The sequence below is a fragment of the Crocodylus siamensis genome, chromosome 9, assembly GCF_052110815.1.
Source record: "Crocodylus siamensis isolate JL-2025a chromosome 9, ASM5211081v1, whole genome shotgun sequence".
In the NCBI taxonomy this organism is placed as follows: Eukaryota; Metazoa; Chordata; order Crocodylia; family Crocodylidae; genus Crocodylus; species Crocodylus siamensis.
In genome coordinates, this window is record NC_143403.1 from 14,633,105 (window position 1) to 14,654,303 (window position 21,199).

Sequence of the window (21,199 nt, forward strand, 5' to 3'; positions counted from 1 at the left end):
AGAATAAATTATAAAAGTGAACAATTCCTAGGGAAACTACATGTTAAAAATGTGTCTTCCACAATCGCAAACAAAAAAAAAAAATTATAACCACTGAAATTCAGAATTTTTTGTGGGGCCAGCCTTCAATCTCTACCCACAACCTCTTTCTGAAGAATATTTCTTTCAGGTTGGCTAGGGACAGAAATTACACATAAACCAGTATAAGTGATTGGAAACCAGTTCAAATCTGTAACACAACAGAAGTTCAGTGCACATAAACAGCTTTCAAATGGCCAAAACTGGTTTAAGATAAACCTGGATGGATGTAGTATCAGACTTAACTGATTTAGGTTAAATTACTTTATTATAAACTTCTGTCTCAGCTCCCCTCTAGATTCAAGCTGTCTGCTCTAGCAGAGCAGGGAAGTGTGCTCTAGCACCCCCCAGCTTCTGGCCTTGGCCACTGCATTTCCAGATTCAAGAGTGAATGTCTGTTCACTCATTTATCAGTTCGATCTATGCAGCTTAAACTAATCTGCAAAGATTGAATGGATTCAGCCTTGGGTTTTTTGATTGTCTCTACTTAGCCCTGAAGTTAAAAAGAAAAATGTAAGTCCAAAGTTAGCTTTTAGAGATTTTAAAAGATTCAGATTGTCCATCTGATGTTGGAAACATGCAACAAAAAATAGATAATTATAAATACCATTTTTCCCTAAAAATTAAATAAGGATTGTATTTCCATCAGTTCTCAAGACAAATAAAATCCTAGTTACAACAAATTCTCTAGTCAATCCAAATTCAAGGCCAACAGTAAATTAAGTCATCTGTAAACAAGTCCAGCTTCATTAACACACTAAGACTAGAGCTAAAACCTGGCCTCAAATGTGCAATTAAAAAAAATATCTAGCTGCCACAAATCAAATGAATCTGTTTCTACGGGGGGGGAAATCTCCCTCAGTTGGTATCCAACCCATTAAGAGTTCTGATGCATACACACAGTGGATCAATTTAGAACACAGAACAGAAACAATACATGCGGGACTGTCAGTTATACACTTAAACCATCTGCATTTGCACAATGTTTTGTTGCCATACCAAAAATAAGGCAGCACAGGTCTAGGGGCTATAACAAAGCGAATGCATATAAATGAGTAAAAGTCACTGAACCAATTTATGAAGCATTAGTGCATTGGCTCCCAAAATCACGCCCCTTAGCAAACTCTCTTTCAGGACAGCTTTCTCCACTCCCCTTCTGGCATACTCTCTTTAATACACAAACACAGCCCCATAAATGGACTCGGCTTTCATGCACAGAGCATGTAATTGTTTCTTTTTTCCTGTGTATTGTGTTTGGCACAAACAAAACCCCAGCAAAATCTTGGGTTTTAGGGAAAGGGCATCAGTTATTTAGGATCTAAACTTACCTGGTCCCTATATAAAATGAAAGCTAGAAATCTTGGGGAAGGGGAAGGGAGAGAAGGAAGCAAGGGAAGTTTTCATATCCTAGCTAAGGCCTGAATTATGCTGCCCAGGCCCAAATCTAGCTTATTAAGATTTCTGCCCATATTTTCTTTAAAATTTGCAGATACATTTTTGGTGAAGGAAATCACCAAGATACTGCTCTGGCTCCTAGTGAGAGACAGGCCCTGCTCTGAAGAGCTTGCAATCTAAATGAACAATACAGGCAAAGGGTAGGAGGAGAAATAGAGGTAAAAAGTCTTCCCCAAAGTCACACACCTGACGAAAGGTACTGTGATACCCAAATGCTTGGGTATGTCTATGGCGACCATAGAGTTGGTCCAATAAAAGGTATCACCCACAAGATTTCCTGCCTTTCCCATATCTCCTGGACCATCATGGCAACAACACCACCTCAACTCTACTGCAGCGAGTAAGTGGGAGATTTAACCAAGGTCTTCAACAGTGTCTTATCCACTGAAGATACACCATTAAAATAGCTGTTTAGTCCTTGCAAGACATAAATCTTTCCTTAAGTAAGTACCTCCATTGATTAAATGCAGCTGATAAAGTGACTAATAGGTATTTGTACGGGTCTGACTTTTGGGACTGGCGCCTTTCATGCTTTTCTTACTTATTTAGTTGGTTGCAGATCAAGCAGAAATCTGACATTTTATCCCCTCTTGGCCTCTTGCAAAACAATGAGAGTGAAATGTCAGATTTTAGTTTACTCTCCAACAGAGGAAAATAAAACGAACAACTTCTGAAAGTTTTTTAACCTTTGCCCTCAGTTTCTTTTGATTTTGGCCTTGCCCCAAGGCTATTGAGCCTGGAGCATAGGGCGAGGGAGCTAAATGCCATCACAATCTTATCGCGTGCACCCAGTGACAGAATGAGGAAGACTGGGATACAGTAAAGCAGACCACTCCAAATGTCAAACAAACATCTGTGACTCGCCAGCAGCTAAACAGCTACACCTTTAAAAACTATACACATCTCTCAGATGCCAGAGTTTGACCCATTAAATGGGAGAACTGCATATCTCTACAAGGTAGATGTGGTGCAATAAGACCTTCTAGGGGACCAGTTTGTATAGTTGGACAGGACAGGAGATAAGGTTTGGGGTTTCACGTGATAAAAGGCCCTCAAAGCCCAAAGGCTGGTTTTCTCTCTCTCCTAACTATCCACGTTGGTCCAGTAAAGGATGTTACCTCAATTCACAGGCGTTGGACCAGCCCAGGCACACCACCACCACTATTTCAACAAGAACTGTTTAATCTTTCTTCTCATTACATACTGAAATGGAATTTCGATTGCAAAAACCACCTTTGTAATAGTGCTTTGCACTTGCCTGGTGCTTTTCAATCCAAATATCCTAAAGTGCTTTGAAAAGGCTCATCAGTCTGTACTGCCTCATTTCAGCAATGGAGTAACTATGGGGTCCAATGCTGGCAAGCAAGCATGGATCACCTGAATTTCCCAGTGTGCACACTACTGGTCAAAAACTGGAAGAAACAAGGAGGGTTTGCTGCAGAAAAAAAAACACAATGAAAAGTAATAGTGAAATGAAAAGAATAGTTTTTAGTTTTAGTTTTTATGTTTACGTTGGGAGAAAAGGTGGGATTGGCCAAAAGCAGTTTGAGGGTGCAAGTTGTTGTTTTTCTAAAGAAAAATGTAATGATTTTAAAGAACAAAAAGACTCCATGTGAATTTTTTGGTGAACGCTTTCTAGCCAGCTCCACTACTGCAGTATGGCTGCTTCTCAAATTTTAGGGTTTCCAGGGTCTGATTCAGCCTGTTACAATGCCTGTCATTGGTATTTTAATAACCAAATCAAAAGGGCTTTATCTTGCATGTTAGCTCAATTCTCACTGTCAACTCAGTAGTGAGGTAAAGCTTCATTTTATAGGTCTTGCTGACAGTGCTAGCGAGAGTCCCAGGGGAATATGAATCCACCTTTCGAGATTCTGTTTGTTCTTGCCGTTTATAAACAAGGAAATAGGACGGTTTTCCTGGTGAGACCATGCCCTGCCGAACGTTTCAGAGTCAAATGCCTGCAGCCCTAGCTCAGTCTTGATGCAGCTAAAACTGTCATATATTTCAATAAATCAACAGGAATTTTGCCTGATTAAGAGGTATAGGATTGGTCTTTAATTTGGGATCTAATTTAATCAAATGCAGCTATACTAGCCCAAGCTGAAGACATTACTGAAACAATTATTATTATATATACAGGGCAGGTGTCAGCCTCCATTAGCCTGCTGAAACAAAATTAAGCAGTTCCTTCACACCTTACATTTAAAAAAAGTTCAGTGTTACATTCCCCTGTTTAACAAATCTGACTATAGGAAGTTGAAGTCAGACCTGCTCCAGAATACAAACCTCAATCTGTGACAAAGAGGGAAACAGCTAGTAAATGGAGGTGACTGATAGCACTCCCCAGCCATGATTAAAAGTCCCAGAAATAATAATAAAACTTTTTGCCAAGATTAAGAACTGCCACACAGAGTAGAAATTGTTATTTTTAACAGTAAGTAATGCTGCTTTGAGGGGGGACTTCGACAGCTGTCACATACAATTGCACTCCATTTAAAATGTGTGGAATTTTACAATGATTATCTAAGCTTTTCAAATTAGCAGTCTGGGGTTTATTTTTGTAATGGGTGCAAATTGCTCGCACTCTTGCCATCATTCTTCACTCGTCTGACACAAAAACCTGACACAAGTATTACCATTGTGATTAAATGTCAACTCCTGGCACAGCTTCACTTGTATTTCACCTTGCAGCTAAGTTTTATGAGGTCAACATACTGGCCCTGGCCTTTGCCTTGTTAAATTATGTTGCAAAGCACACGTGGGGGACAGACTCTGAGTATACAGCTTAAGTGTAAACCCTAGCCCAAAGGGAGTCAAAACCTGACAACCTGTTTGTGATTAAAAAAATCAGATTTTGCTATAATTGCATAATGGTTTGTCATAACAAGAGCTGTTGTAGTAAACAGTTTGGTTACATCTGCTCCCCTCACCCCCCACCAAATTGCCTAAAACAAGCAATCCACTTTTAAATGGTATCATTAAAAACCAAGTACTAAATTCACCCGGAGGGGATATGCTTTCATCCACTTCAGTGGAATTTTTCCTGCTTTGGCCAGCTGGGATTTGGGCCCTACAACTACAGTTTTCCTGAGTGTTACCAGGCAAATTTAATAGGTTGTTAGTCAGATGAAAGACAAAACTGAAAATCAAGGCCTAGAATGAAAATTCAAAACAATACAAGATTATAAAAACAGCTCCCAAAATGCAGAGTCAGTGGAAAAGATAACATGTCTTTGCTTGTGTCACATCGGCAAAGCCACCAATTTCGGTGACTATAAAAAAGGAATCACATTCCAAAACCAGGCACATACAACAGAGACCCAACAGCAACCCAAAAACCAACACCCAGAGCTTCCTAGAGAGTTTTTAACTGCCTTGCAAGGGCATCAAATAAGATACTACCCCTCCTTTAAGTCTCTAAAGCTGAAGAGTTACTGTCCTGCATGCAAACTGCACATTGACAATGAGATGCAACAGATTAGAAATTACTTTAAATTAAAGGATGCATTTTGCTTTCAAAATATTAGAAATTCTTTTGGATTTACCCTAGTGTAATGGGTGTATACACATGTACTAAGTCAATTTCAAATAAGGCAACTTAACTAAGTTGCCTTAATTTAAGCCACCTCAAAGTGCACACATGTACAACTCCTTAATATGGTGGCAGCCATCTTGTGAGCTAAGTCAACTTAACTAATGTGACTCAAGATAATACACCTTGGGGGTGTATTATTTTGCGCAGCATTTAAGTCGACTATGCTCCATGTGTACACTCTGACAGTTAAGGTGACTTAAAAATGCTAAGCCAGCTTAACTGTCAGAAAGTTAGTACACGTATATGCACCCATACATATTCATTTGGTTACCTGTATATAACAGGGAAAAGTAATGGAGAATCAGTATTGATACAGATTGTAATAGCAAAGACTGAAGCAGCAGTCCTCCCCCAGAGTTAGAGCACTGAAAAAGAATAGACTATACAGCACTTATACAGCCTATTATGCTTGTTGTCATCTGGCTGGCCACACAAAGAAAGATGTTTTAGTTTCAAGTCACCTGGACAAGTCACCCAGCATGTGGTAAATAGAACTGTAATCATAAAATATAAACCTGAAAGAATATATCGATTTCAGCATGGTTTTCTAAAAGTATAAATTCATCAATTTCAGTGAAGTTACTCCTCATCTACACTAATGGATCTGAGAACATAATCAGGCTCACTGTGTTCACTATACTAAATGAAAGGTCAATCACTGCCCACTGAAATGCGCTTCTCATTAGTAAAAGCCAAAACAGATATACTTGTTTGGATTCAGGCAAACATCAAGCTCAACCATAGCTGGATTGGCAGCTCTCAAAAATAAAGCTTCCGCTTTCCTGACTCCAGGAAAAAAAAAATCCTGTTTAACAACTTTGACCTTTACAATCAAAAATGGTTCATGATTTGCTTATATTGAGATCATCAACACTAAGTTGAGGTGAGGGCCTGAAGTGGCATTTCAGGGGATTTCTTCAGTAAATTTTTGCCCTTAAAATGTAGGGAGCTGGACTCAGCAGTCCAGGATGCCCTTCTAGCCTTACTTTCCTATTTACCTAAACTACATAAGAGCTGATAGAAGTGCTTGCCTAAACTAAACTGAAATGGAAGGGACTAAGCGTTCTGCAATGGTCTAAGCCAATGTTCTACCTGAAAACAGCATAAAGATCAGATCCAGAATACCTAATGGACAAAGAGTGGAACTGGAACAAAAGGAGTCAAGGTGAAAAAGCTGTATATAGCTACTCCACAACAATTTTTTTCAGACTAAGCCCTGAAGAGACATGTCATCAAGGGAAAAGACCAAATATCGTTTAAGGTAGAAGAGATCTATGGATGTAGACAACCACCACAGAATCAATAATACAACATCTTTTGCTAAGGCAGTCAGCTACTTCCTTGTGCTTTCCAGCTCATATTGAACATCAATTCTCTTCAATTCTGAGTGCAACATACTAGTTGCTAAGGACCCCATGTCTATCTGCACCCATAGATTCCTTCTCTTTCTAGAAGCTTTCACTGTTGAGACAGAAATCCAAACTTTTACCCAGTATGCTTCACATGAAGGGCCTGCAATAGAACTACAGTACTACCAACGTACTCAGAAAAGGCAAAGTACATGGTAACTCTGCTAAAGTCCCATACATTTATATAAAGCTCTGTTTGGAGGCCCTTCCCCAGTAGCTAGCATACTGTGGACAATCAGCCAATCCCCAGAGCTGCAGATTTTCTCTGCATACCTAGAGGACAGTTTAAAACCAAAAGTTAGGAGAAAATGAGTATTCCAGCATTTTAAGTTTGTTTTACCTACAAATTGAATTGCAGGTTTTTAGCCAGACCCCTTCTATTTAAGTGCCTTTTTTGCAAACCTGGTACATGATGCCCAAAAAGCACAACAGTGAGAAAGCCTAGACTTAAACTGGTGACTTAAGTGCCTAAAAAGTTAGCAGGTTTGCTTTCTATTAGGAGAAAAATGTTTAACTTAAAATGCCCAAAGTGCCTATTACATCATCACTATCTCTTAAAGAAAAGCCCTACAGAATTTGGCAGAGAGGAAACCCAGAGCATAATATGAAAGGGTTCTGTGGACATGCAAGTGGGTTATACAAGAAATATTTCTCTAATCCAGTCAATGTACCCCGCAGAATTCTGAAATAATTCTCCATTAAATTGCATACAATGGTTGAAAAAGTCTATAAAAACATCAACCATTAAACTCTCTAGGACTTTTTAGAGGAGTACTATAAATTGGCTTGTCAGGCCGGGCTTCTCTTGGTCTACTATCTGGTATCATTTAAACCAATACAGCCTGTTCTACTGCCAGCTTGTCGGCGACTAAACTAGCACCCCCACCTACTCTGGGTGAGGAGGGGTGTGGACACCCAGCAAACTAAAAACAAGACCTGTAAAAAGGGCAGATGAGCTCCCTGTGAGCCAACTGCCATCCATGCCTGGAGAGGAGATGAGCACCACCAGATCACTTTGCTCAAAGAGTCACCAATGATGCAGAGCAACTCAACTAACCTCAGAGTGGAGGAGGGTTATTACTAGGGTTGTGTGAAACATCATCATTTCGTCTCAACTTCCATTTTGCCATTTTGAAGGGACGGTGTTTCATTTCACCATTTCACTTTGTTTCAAAGCACTGTCCCATTTCGTTTCATCAAAACTATTTTTCTGTTTCAATGTTTTGCCCATAGGCTATAATCAGGAATCATGAAAATGCCTAAACAGTTGTCATTTATCGTCTGATTCAGAAGCAAATTGCAGGGACGGTAGCCCCTTCTGAGGGCATGAAGCCTGCCCAGATTCAAGGAGATTTCTCAGAAACTGCACCTTGAAGTCATGAAAGCAAAATTTCCCAGTAGTGGCAGCCTCCTGTCATCCAGCACACAGATCTGGGAACTCACACACCCAGGAGGAGACCCACATGCAATGCCAGGAAAGACAGATGCAGCCACTGGCCACAGGCAGCAGCAGCAGCCTCCTGTCATCCAGGTGCAGATCTGGGGACCCACACCCCTGGGAGGACTACAGGGCTATGCCAGATGCCCCCGGATCTGCACCCCAGATAAGAGGAGGCTGCCCTGTCACCTGGGACCAGTGCTGGGCACAGGGCTGCAACCACACTGGAGAAAATTGCTACTGCTGCCTGTCCCAAACAGCAGAGGCAGCCTCCCCTCATCCAGCACACAGATCCAAGGGCTCAGACCCCTGGGAGGAGGCTGTCACAGCCCAGCAGCCCTCCCAGGGGTGTGAGCCCCCAGATCTGCACCCCAGATGAGAGGAGGCTCAGGCTGCCTATCCCACCAGGGACTGGCACTGGGAGCAGGCTGCATCCAGCACTGGACAAAATTGCTGCTGCCACAGCCTGAGTCTGCTCTCATCCAGCACAGATCTGGGGGCTCACACCCCTGGGAGGAGTCCAGCACAGCCCTGCAGGCCTCCTGGGGTTGTGAGCGCCTGGATCTGCACCCCAGATGAGAGAAGGCTTTCCCTTCCACCTGGGACTGGTGCTGGGCAGCCTGGGTCTCTCCTCGTTCAGTGTGAAGATCTGGGGGTTCGCGCCCCCTGGGAGGAGTCCGGCACAGTCTGGCAGCCCTCCTGGGGGTGCAAGTCCCCAGATCTGCACCCCAGATGAGAGGAGGCTGCCCTGTCACCTGGGACCAGCGCTGGGCACAGGCTGCACCCAGCACCAGAGAAAATTGCTGCTGTCACCTGTCCAAGGAAGAAGGCAAGAAGAGCCAGTGCTGTGCTCCATGGGGCTGGCAGAACAGATCAGAGCCCAGCAGCAGGAGGTGTGCAGAGTGGGGCTATGCTCCGTGGGGCTGGCGGAGCCATTGGTATGCAGCCTGGAAGCGGGAGGCGGGGAAAGCCGGCACAGCACTCTGATCAGGTCCGCCAGTTCCATGGAGCACAGCCTGGTGGCAGGAGGTGGACAGAGCCATGTGGTCATCATGGGGGACCTGAACTTCCCAGACATCTGCTGGGAGGAGCAGTCAGCCAAGTCTGATCGCTCACGTCGGTTCTTAGCCAGACTGCAGGACCTCCATCTAACCCAGGAGGTGCACAGTCCCACCAGGGGAGACGCCTTGTTGGACCTAGTGCTGGCCACGGGTGATGACCTGGTGAGGGGGCTGCGGGTGATGGGCCACCTGGGAGACAGTGATCATCGCTTGCTGGAATTCACCATCCAGCGTAAGGTGGCAAAGGGCTGCAGCAAGGCAACAGCCCTAGACTTTAGGAGGGCTGACTTCAACAAGCTAAGGAGGATAGTTGGGGAAGCGCTGAGGACCCAGAGGGGAAGGGAATCAGATGTCGAAGGTGAGTGGTTGCTCCTTAAGGAGACGATCCTCCATGCCCAAAGGGAGGTAATCCCAACAAGGGTCAAAGGGAGCAGGAGGGCACATAAACCCCCATGGCTCACTAAGAGCATCCGGGAATGTCTCCTTGCTAAAAGGGAGGCATATACCCAATGGAGAGATGGGGTCATCGCCAAGAAGGACTATGTTATAGTCGCCCGAGGATGTAGGGGGGCAGTCAGGAGGGCCAAGGCAGAGTTGGAGATAGGACTAGCTTCCCGGATTAAGGACAATAAGAAGTCCTTCTTCAAATACATAGGGGGTAAAAAGAGGGTCCCGGGTAATGTGGGGCCCCTGCAGGACACGATGGGCAACTTAGTCATCACGCCAGATGACAAAGCTAACATATTTAACGATTTCTTTGCCTCTGTCTTCCTAAGTAGGGACCAGTTCAGCCACCTCCCTGCTGGGCCCCCCTCGGGCCCCGAGAGAGACACGCCTGGGCCAAGGGTTAGCGAGGAGTTAGTTAGGGTACTTCTGGAGAAGCTGGACGTGTTCAAGTCCGCTGGTCCGGACGATCTTCACCCTAGGGTTCTACAGGAACTGGCTGAGGTCATTGCGGGACCCCTGGCACGGCTCTATGAGCACTCGTGGTGCTCTGGCGAGGTGCCGGAGGACTGGAAGAGGGCCAATGTGGTCCCTATCTTCAAAAAGGGAAAAAAAGAGGACCCGGGAAATTACAGGCCAGTTAGTCTGACCTCAATCCCGGGTAAGCTCTTTGAAAAAATTATCCTGGCACACATCCAGGAGGGCCTTGCGGGGAATGCATGCTCAGGGGCAACCAACATGGGTTTATCAGTGGCAGGTCTTGTCAGACCAACCTGGTGGCCTTTTACGATCAGGTCACCAAATCATTAGACGCAGGGGTTGCTGTGGATGTAGTCTTTTTGGACTTCCGGAAGGCTTTCGACACTGTCTCTCACCCTGTCCTCATCAAAAAGCTGGGAGACTGTGGTGTCGATGCCCACACGGTCAAATGGGTCGCCAACTGGTTGGAGGGCCGCACCCAGAGGGTGGTAGTGGATGGGTTCTTCTCGACCTGGAAGGATGTGGGCAGTGGGGTTCCGCAGGGCTCGGTCCTCGGGCCTGCACTGTTCAACATCTTCATCAGTGACTTGGATGAGGGGGTAGAAAGCACCCTGTTCAAGTTTGCTGATGACACTAAGATGTGGGGGGATGTGGGTGCACTAGAAGGGTGCAATAGGCTACAAGCTGACCTTGACAGGTTGCAACGGTGGGCGGATGAGAATAGGATGGGGTTTAACACTGATAAGTGCAAGGTGTTGCACATGGGGAGGAAGAACCGGCACCACACTTACAGGTTGGGGAACTCTCCTCTTGCCAGCACGGAGACGGAAAAGGATCTTGGAGTCGTCATTGACTCCACGATGAACATGGGCCGGCAGTGTGGGGAGGCAGTCAAGAAGGCCAATCGTACCCTATCATGCATCCACAGATGCATCTCGAGCAGGTCCAGGGAGGTGATCCTCCCCCTCTATGCGGCACTGGTCAGGCCGCAGCTGGAGTACTGCGTCCAGTTCTGGGCGCCACACTTCAAGAGGGACGTGGACAATATGGAAAGAGTTCAGAGGAGGGCCACTCGTATGATCAGGGGTCAGCAGGGCAGGCCTTATGAGGATAGGCTACGGGACCTGAACCTGTTTAGCCTCCACAAGAGAAGGCTAAGGGGGGACCTTGTGGCCTGCTACAAACTGGTCAGGGGGGATCAGCAGGTATTGGGGGAGTCCCTGTTCCCCCGTGCGCTGCCAGGAGTGACCAGGAATAACGGTCACAAACTGGCGGAGGGTAAGTTTAGATTAGATATTAGGAGGCGCTACTTCACAGTCAGGGTGGCTAGGGCCTGGAACCAGCTTCCAGGGGAAGTGGTGCAGGCTCCTAGCCTGGGGATTTTTAAAAGGAAGTTAGATGAGCACCTTGCCGGGGTCATCTGACCCCGGTGCTCTTTCCTGCTAAGGCAGGGGGTCGGACTAGATGATCTACCTAGGTCCCTTCCGACTCTAGCTACTATGAAACTATGAAACTATGAGCCAGTGCTGTGCCCCACCTCCCACTGCCAGGCTGAGCTCCAGGGGGCTGGCAGAGCTGATCAGAGCATGACCCAGCAGCAGGAGGTGGGTGCTGCACTGCTATCGGCTTTACCCACACCACAGAACACGGCCCAGTGGTGGGAGATGGACAGAGCTGGGGCTGTGCTCTGCGGGGCTGGTGGAGCCAATCAGAGCACAGCGCTGGTTCTGCCCACCTACCACCACTGAGCTGTACTCCATGGGGCTGGTTGAGCTGATCAGAGCACAACCTGGCAGCGGGAAGTGGGTAGGCCTGGTGCTGCCCTCTGGTCAGCTCCACCAGCCCCACGGAGCCCCACAGAGGCAGGGAGAGCCAGGGCCACGCTCCCCGCTGGGCTGGGCTGGGCTGCGCTGAGCTACATGGGGCTGCGGAGCCACTCGGCGTGCAGCCCTGGCTTTCCCCTGTCTCCCACTACCAGGCTGGTTCGAAACTCGAAACGTTTTTAAACTTTCAAAAGATTTTGAGTGCTTTCATTTCATTTCAAAACAGTTTTGATGCTTTTTGTTTTGTTTCAGTTTCGCTGTTTCAAGCTCAAAATGAAACACTTGGCAACATTTTACACAACCGTAGTTGTTACAGCATCTAAAGTGCCCCAATGATCACAGTGGCCTCAAGACTGACTTGACAAAAAATTGGCTGATCCAAATCATGGATCTCAATGCTGCCTTTCAGACCTATTGTTCTAGTACATGCATGGGAAGAAAGACCTGGAGGATCAAATCTAACTAACAACCAGGTTGTTACTATGGGACTCATTCACAGCCCATAAAGGCAAAGAAAAATCTTTACACACCTTATATCAGGCTCTAAGGTCCTTAGTTGATAGAACAGTAATCCAACTGTATGCACTTGCAGAATTAAAGAACACCAGTGTAGAAGATGCACATATTTTTGAAAGCAAGGAACACGAAGAGGTCTCTTTCTTTGCCCCATTCTTGGTTTAGGCTAGATAACAAGCATGTTTTCTCCACAGATACCAAGATCAAAGGACGTCAACAGTCAAACACACTTGGAATCATTTGCAAAAGTAAATGATATCTAGGATTGTTGTCTACCCTGGGTGCCAGCCTATCGCTAAGATGCATCCTCCACAGATAACTACAGTTCACTGGGAACCTCCCATCAATATCCTTTCCATCCTCTTCTTTTTCCTCAGCAATGAAATAGGAGCAGCTTATTTTATTGCAAGGAAACTTAATTGTAATCAGTCTCCTTAAAAAAAGGTTTTGAAAAATGTCCCCTCATTAGTTGCTTAACCTTCCTGAATAATTAATGTATCAAAATTTTAAAATAGTCATTTGTCTTTGCTGCAGCATGTCATAAAAATGTGCACTAATGTAACCAAAGCTCAGTCTTCTGGAAAGCTGGGAAATCAATCCCATTACCTATGCTAAGTCATGATGAAGGATAGGGGTGATAGAGTACTCTGGATCGTTATTATTTAAAGCTTTCCATAAGGTATGTTGGACATTAGGTGACATTTATCACAGTGTGGTGACAACACCTCACAATTAGTTGGGTTTTGTTTTTTGGTTGTTTTTTGTGGGGGGAGAGGTTAAGACTCATGTTTCTCAGAATTTCTCCTGAATTCTTTAATTTAAAATTTTCTCCTGCTTTAAATATATAAAATAGCAGATGGGCATTCTTTGTTTTTAAGCTGCAACAGAAAGTAAAGCATGTTCTGCTGTTCAAAAGCAGGATCGCAGCATTCGGCCTGAGCTGTAGGAAGGCCCATCTGCTTATCATGCCGAGCTCACTGGACTATATCCTACCTTAAGTTTCAAGAATGCAACACTCGCTGCTGTCACTGAGGCTGAAATCAAACCCTCATTGGTCTGCAATTAAACAGCAAATCAAGCCTGTTAGCATAACACAAGCCGTCCTCTTGGAACATTGATCTTTTCCCCTTTTCCCTCTCCTGAACGTTCCTCCACTCCAAAATTTCTAATACAATGAAGGCAATACGTGTTATTCAGTGATTCTTCTCTTAAGAGTTTTTGTTTCGTGAATCTTGGGGCCCAACTCTCTACTGCCTCACATGTTGGGTCATCACTTCCACCTCTGGAATAGTCCATAAAATCTAAACAGTGTTTTGTCCACTATGCACAGGTTGGGATCATTACATAAAGTGCAAGGCCAAGAAGTTGCCACTGGGCTGGAGACTTGCAACCCATTTCTGTTCTCTGACTTGCTAAATCCAGATATATCAAATCCGTACAACTGTTACCAAAACCAGCATGCGGCTCATCCCAGAATTTCAATATATCCCAATGCTCTCTCACACTAGCAAAGGTTGGCTCTTAAACTTTTTATAAGAACTCCTGTTTGATGGAGTTTCAGCCTTTGTTGGTAGTGTAATAATCCTGGTGGGGAGAAGAAAACACTCCCATCTGCCTGAACGGGAAAACAAATCTGAAAATAAGCCAGAGACCATACTCTTCAAATAGAATAAAAATAAAAACAAGTGCTAATTTAGGGTTTTTAATAACCCCTAAAATGAAAATGATCAGTAAGAAAGATACTAAATAACAGCACTGGCTTTATATTACTCTTACAGGCCATTTCCTTTTATTCAGATATGTATTTGTTACGCCCTCTGAAAGGCAAGTCTAGCAAAATGACTCTAAGTTTATCTTGTTTCCTCCACTCCCTTTTCTCACTGGCATTACTAAGGTTTGTAACAATAACAGGATGCAGGGATGCAGGATGGGAAAAGCTGGCCCCCCAGCTGGGAAACCTTGGAGACTGGAAAGCTGAACACTCCCAGTATTACCTAGTGAAATGAAATCCTGATTTTATATTTGTTCCTCACTCTCCGAGTGGCGCTCATGATTTCTGGATATTGTTCATTTCATGTTCTTAATTTGGGATAAAACTGAAGCTTCACCAACTCCTGGGGATCAGGTAAGGGACAGAGGATATTATTACTTTTAATTTCAAGAATTTTTTGTCCCTGATGGCTGACAGTTTGGAACTGGCTTGAAATTATTTGATGATTCTGAAGTTCATGTTCTGCATGTTAGGTATATTTAGAGCACCCTTAGGGCCCAATATTGCTGGCAGAATAACTATTGACACCAGTGGAGTTACTGCCAATTAACACTGAAGTGAGAGGCGAATCGGGTTCTCTGCCCCTGCGTCTAATGGTCCCAGACTGTGGAGAATATTTAGACTCAAAGAAGTGAATCTTTTGGTTCAAAATGATCAAATTATGCTGCCAGTGGATGTTTTCAATAAAACAGAAAAACAGAAATCAGTGCAACAAATTGCACTTGGGGACCCTTTAAGAAGGGATTCCAGTTGCATTACAGACAGCAATAGGATTAATATTTTGTCATTGAGCTAGCATTCACGATGTTATATCTTGCTTTTTTTAGACATAAACATATTGAATGAAGGTTGCACAGGTCCTTGGCATTCTTTTTCTGTTCAAAATGTAATAGTGAAATTGTAGTCTGGTTGGCGCTAAGAACCAAAGGCTAGCACCTCTCGTGTTCATTGGCTGCGACTAGGCAGATCTGTATGACAGGAGGTTCACTTGTAAAGACTTACAGTGACATTTTCAAAGCAGCTAAGTGACTTATGCTCCTAAGTCTTATTTTCAAAGCGAATCATGCATTTTAGGAGCCTGATCTCCACTAACTTTCAATGAAACTAAGGCACCTAATTGGTTTAGGCACTTTTGAAAATGTTACATTGGATCATTCAACTTTTATGACGCTCATTTAACAACTAGCGGAAAAACCTCATAGATTTCTCTAGGAAATCTCTGGCTTTCAGCTGTCCAAATTTACCATGTTTTCTGGTAAGTTACTTCATGCAGAAAGCCTTGACACAAGACATCAGTTGAAAGGGTTTTTATGCTGCCATAAGCATATAATGTTTTACACAGGAGATCCCTTGACTAACAAGTCTGCAAAGACAAATGTTTATGAATAAGAGATGAATAAATGCATTTTTGGGGGGGTTGAAATTATAGTCCATGTGTCAGGAGATACAGTGCCTTACTGTGCTGTGTTTAAAGCTGTATAAAGAAAAGGAAAAAATGAAGGCTTCAGGAAAAAGACAGAATAGGTTGAACTTTTGTGAGAAAACCTGAACAAGTCTCAGCTATCCAAAGCATTTAAGTTGGCTGCTACCGAAGTTAACACAAGTAGGATTAATTTCTGCCTCTTCTGATTATAACTGCTGCTATTATAGTAGTCGGTATTTACATTTATAAAAGCATCTACCCTGTGGTTCTTTGTGGGGAAAATTTAGGAAAATCTATTAAACAGAAGCAACTCAAGATGTATACAAAACCTGAACATGTTAATAAATACCATGAATCAAAACAACTAATACAGCAATACAAGTGCTTACTTTAAAAAGGTTTGGTGTCTTTAAGGGCAGCTTTGAATCCTGAAACCAGGGGCAAACTATAGAAGAAAAGGACATAAGGCTAGGTTTCTTCTGTTTCTGTTCCTCACAACCTACTGAGAACAGTCAAGGAGGTTGTTGCATGCAATAAAACAAATGAACTGGAATACAAAAAATAAACTCTCAGTGCTCTGATGCTAATCTGAGCTCTGTATGGAGTGCTCAGATTTATTTGGCTTTGGCAATGTTACTGCACTGAAAACTGAAATATTTTTCAGCTGATGCTTTCCATTTTATAACAATAGTACTTCAACATTATGTTAAAACCTTCATTTCAATATTTAAAATGCAAATTGAGTCACAACAGATCTATTTCATTGAATAATCTGGATATTTTGTATAGGGACAAAAGCTAGGTTCAATACCCAAGGAGAAGTATATGCAGAGAAATTTTCATTTAAATGGTTAATAGCTTTGAAAATATTTGCCAAAAGAACATGCCTGTCTCATATCCTGCTTTTGTTGAGAGGAATAGAGCAGCTCAAAACAGGATATAAGTACATGGATTTGTATACTTTCTATCTCAGAAGCTCATCTGGTTTATAGCCCTTACCAAGACAGACTATAAGAATATAAATTAATATTCAAAAGAGAATACTTTCCCTTTTCAAAAGAAAAATAGAGGAAAAAAATCATAGAAATACCTTTTGTTGTCAGGTTACTTATCTAAAACACTTAAAGCAGTTAGTGCATTATTTTTGTGGAAGAGAAGGCCTATTAACGTTTAGTTATTATATATTTCAGTGACTAATCAATATGATTACTGTAGCCATCTTTTCATCATTTTGGTTTCTATGTAAGTTCCAGAAATTTATTTCAGAAAGGTCCAAATTGTAATGGCAAGCAGGAAAAGAAAAAAAAAATGTCCTGCTTACTTCATGAGATATCTGTGTTAAGTGGGAATATTTCAAGCTGGGTGAAAAACATAAGATTGACAGGGTACTTTCCATTCTTCTTTCCTGGATGTTTAAAATGAGATGAGCCCGAATAGTTTATCACACAACGCATGCTGGGATGATTAGTTTTCTTCCTGCACTATTATGTGTCAAAAACTGGTTATTTGTACAAACTGGAGATTTGCCAAGCTACAGAGGGGGAAGATTTGCAAAGGCGCAAAAAGACACTCAGAAACCCAATTCCCATCAACTCTAAGTGGCAGTTGGGCTCTTACCTCCCACTGATGCCTTTGAAAAAGTCCCTCCAGAGTCAGACTTGTATGTGAATATCAAAAGCACCCTGCTTAGGTCTAGACCCCAAATTTAGTTTGGCCCACTACTAAGAGAAGGGGGTGGTTGCTCAGCGCCGCTGTACAACCAGGTTAAGAACTAGCAGTGTTGTGGAGTCAACAACCTGGTGGACCTCTTTCAGCTGCAAACAGAAAAGATGTAGAGTCACGGGGTGATAGCATCAGCAGTCATCCTTTTATCTGCTGTGGACAGCTCCGCAGTCCGAGGCTTCGCCCTCAGAACGGCGGCCTGGAAGCGGGGACTTGAGGAAGTTTAGGGATTCCACCGATTGGAGTGATGCTGTGGGTGGAGCCGGGTCAAGCTCGTCTACTTCATTCATTAGTGTTCATTAACTTCTCCCTCCATCCTCCCCATGCCCCCCAGCTGGAGACTCAGCCCCCCGACCCTCTGCAAATATTCCCATCCCCTTCCTATCTGGAGAGCTTGGAGTAGCTGTTCCTGACATCGCAGGAAGTTTTGAGAAAGTACCTGAATTCCTCGTCCTACTGCCATTGTCCAAGCAGTTTGGAGGAGGCTGCCCCAGTAGAGCTCCTCTCCTTTCCCCGCCCACTTGCAACACTACCCACTGGGTGTTAGAGCACTGAGCACGTCCAATAATGTACTTTTTGCACGGTTTATGGGACTGATCCTCGTTACTCTGCTCCCAAGGCCTTCATAAATAAGTGACTCCAGCCAAAAGCATGGGAAAGAGTGCAGCCAGACTGGCAGGCATACACAGAATATATGGAGGACATAAAGTAAAACTCAACAAGCATTGGCACTAGCAGATTCAACAGAAAATAATTTTAGATTCCTAAATACAGATTCAACATATTCACATCCCCCAATCCTGTCCTCAGGCTTCAATGGGAGCTGGAGCCGTCCCTGTACAACAACAGATTTTCTACAAAAATTCAGGTCCTCTGGAGTAGACTTGTAAGCTTTGTTCTTCGGTCCTGTTTGTGGAATCCTCCCTCTGACATGTTGCTCCCTTGTGGTGAGTTCAGAGGGGAATGTCTCGCTCCACCCCACACAGAAGGCTTGATGTTCATTAACTCCCAGTTTTGCAAGATTTTGTTTCAAAAACCCACACTGAAGATGAAGTGACATTTCATCAGAAAAAGTCACTTTACTTAATACTTCAAGGTTGGTTTGCAACATTTAGTAATACTGTTTAGTTTGCAACATTCAATATTACTGATAAGCAGGGGTCCTGGTTTTCCATTTCATGTGGACAAACGTGGATTGTCCCCTTTAAAGGAGAAAAACATGGGGTTTTCCATTGAAGTAAGAAACCGCAGGTTCTCCTTGCAAGCTGGTAAAATTCCAGCCTGCAAGGAGTTGCTCAGGATTGGAGGGAGGGCACGGGGTGCTACGTGCATGCACACGCATGAAGCTGGCAATACAGCTAGGAAAGGTAGTGGAAGCAGTTCCATCCACATATGTCTATGGGATGGGGGGAAGGAAGGGGCAGCACTGAAAAAGTTGCAGCAGGTGGCAGGAGCAGTGGTAGAAGTGGGTTGGCATGGCTGGAACAGGCAGGAATGTGCAACCATGGGGCACGGCCAGGAAGCAGGATGGAGCCATGGTCAGCTTGTCCCAGGGGAGGTGCAGTTCATCCCAGGGGGAATGTGTGGCTTCAGGGCCTGGTCAGGGAGCAGGACTGAGCCACAAGCAGATTGGTCCCGGGGGGGCAGTTCATCCTGGGGGGGAATGCACAGTCACATGGCCCAGCTGAGGAGCAAGACAGAGCCACAAGTGGCTCATCCCCAGAGGGGGGGGTTCATCCCATGAGGGGTGGCCCCCCACCTATACGTGCACTTGTGGGGAGGGGTCAGGCCCCATTGTTCACCCAGGCACTGGCCACAGAGAACAACCCTGTGCATTCACTTTCCAGGAAGGAGCCAGGGCCTGGGGGCATCCACTGAGCTGCCATGAGGTGTCTTTTTTTTTTTTTTTTAATTTTATTTTAGGGCTGGAAGGGACCTCAGAAGACTGAGTCCAGCCTCCCGCCCAAGGGGCAGGAAGTCAGCTGGGGTCATAGGATCCCAGCAAGATAAGCATCCAATCTACTCTTGAAGGTGTTCAATGTAGGTGCTTGAACCACCTCCGCTGGCAGACTGTTCCAGACCTTGGGGGCTTGGACAGTAAAGAAATTCTGCCTTATGTCCAGCCTGAAAAAGTCTTGCAGTAGTTTACAACCGTTCAACCTCATCATCCCTTGGGACGCTCTGGTGAATAAATGTTCCCCCAGATACTGGTGGTCACCCCTGATAAACTTATAGGTGGCCATCAAATCACCCCTGAGCCTGTGCTTTTCCAGGCTAAAGGGCCCCATGGCTCTCAGCCTGTTGTCGTAAGGTCTGTTTTCCTTGCGCATGGCTCTTCTCTGGACTCTCTCAAGCTTCTCCACATCCTTTTTGAATTGTGGAGCCCAAAACTGGACGCAGTACTCCAGCTGCGGCCTCACCAAGGCCAAGTACAAAGGGAGAATGATGTCCCGGGATTTGCTTGAGATGGATGCACGCCAGCATTTTGGTTGCTTTACTAGCTGCAGCATCATATTGCAGGCTTATGTTCCTCTTGTGGTCAATGATGACACCCAAGTCTCTTTCTTCCGTAGATCTAGCCAGCGTAGCACTGCCGAGCATATAAGGATGCTGCAGGTTTTTCCTCCCAAGGTGGAGAACCTTGCATTTTCAGTGTTAAACACCATCAGGTTCTCATCCGCCCATTCGCTGAGCTTGTCCATGTCAGCCTAGATTGCCCTCCTGTCTTCAGGTGTGGATGCTTTGCCCCAAAGTTTGGTGTCATCAGCGAACTTGGCCAGTATGCTCCTGACTCCAGTGTCCACATCATTAATGAAAATGTTGAACAGTATGGGTCCCAGGACAGAGCCTTGAGGGACCCCACTGGCCACAGGACACCATGATGATTGACTTCCATCAATTACTACCCTCTGGGTCTGACCACAGAGCCAATTTCCCAGCCAGTGGATTGTGGTGGACCCAAGGCCACAATTGGCCAGTTTCGCCAAGAGGTGATAGTGGGATACTAAATCAAAGGCTTTTTTGAAGTCAAGATATATGACATCAATTTCTTCTCCCTTGTCCAGGTGATAGGTCACCTGGTCATAGAAGGAAATGAGGTTGGTCAAGCAAGACCTACCCACAACAAACCCTCAGTGCTGGCTATCCCTCAGGATGTTGGCATCGGCCAGTCCATTAAGGATGGCCTCTTTAATAAACTTTTCATAGTTTCATAGTTTCATAGTAGCTAGAGTCGGAAGGGACCTAGGTAGATCATCTAGTCCGACCCCCTGCCTTAGCAGGAAAGAGCACCGGGGTCAGATGACCCCGGCAAGGTGCTCATCTAACTTCCTTTTAAAAATCCCCAGGCTAGGAGCCTGCACCACCTCCCCTGGAAGCTGGTTCCAGGCCCTAGCCACCCTGACTGTGAAGTAGCGCCTCCTAATATCTAATCTAAACTTACCCTCCGCCAGTTTGTGACCGTTATTCCTGGTCACTCCTGGCAGCGCACGGGGGAACAGGGACTCCCCCAATACCTGCTGATCCCCCCTGACCAGTTTGTAGCAGGCCACAAGGTCCCCCCTTAGCCTTCTCTTGTGGAGGCTAAACAGGTTCAGGTCCCGTAGCCTATCCTCATAAGGCCTGCCCTGCTGACCCCTGATCATACGAGTGGCCCTCCTCTGAACTCTTTCCATATTGTCCACGTCCCTCTTGAAGTGTGGCGCCCAGAACTGGACGCAGTACTCCAGCTGCGGCCTGACCAGTGCCGCATAGAGGGGGAGGATCACCTCCCTGGACCTGCTCGAGATGCATCTGTGGATGCATGATAGGGTACAATTGGCCTTCTTGACTGCCTCCCCACACTGCCGGCCCATGTTCATCGTGGAGTCAATGACGACTCCAAGATCCTTTTCCGTCTCCGTGCTGGCAAGAGGAGAGTTCCCCAACCTGTAAGTGTGGTGCCGGTTCTTCCTCCCCATGTGCAACACCTTGCACTTATCA

General features: G+C 44.9%; 1 protein-coding gene across 1 annotated transcript in view; it reads left to right on the forward strand.

Moving 5' to 3' along the window:
- The first annotated feature begins 14,210 nt into the window (after positions 1–14,210).
- The window catches only part of CDH5 (cadherin 5), a 56,646-nt gene continuing 49,657 nt past the window's right edge, over positions 14,211–21,199 (forward strand). Inside the window, exon 1 of the mRNA XM_090063274.1 lies at positions 14,211–14,427. The gene's annotated coding sequence lies outside the window, so the exon portion shown is untranslated. The remainder of the gene's footprint in view (positions 14,428–21,199) is intronic.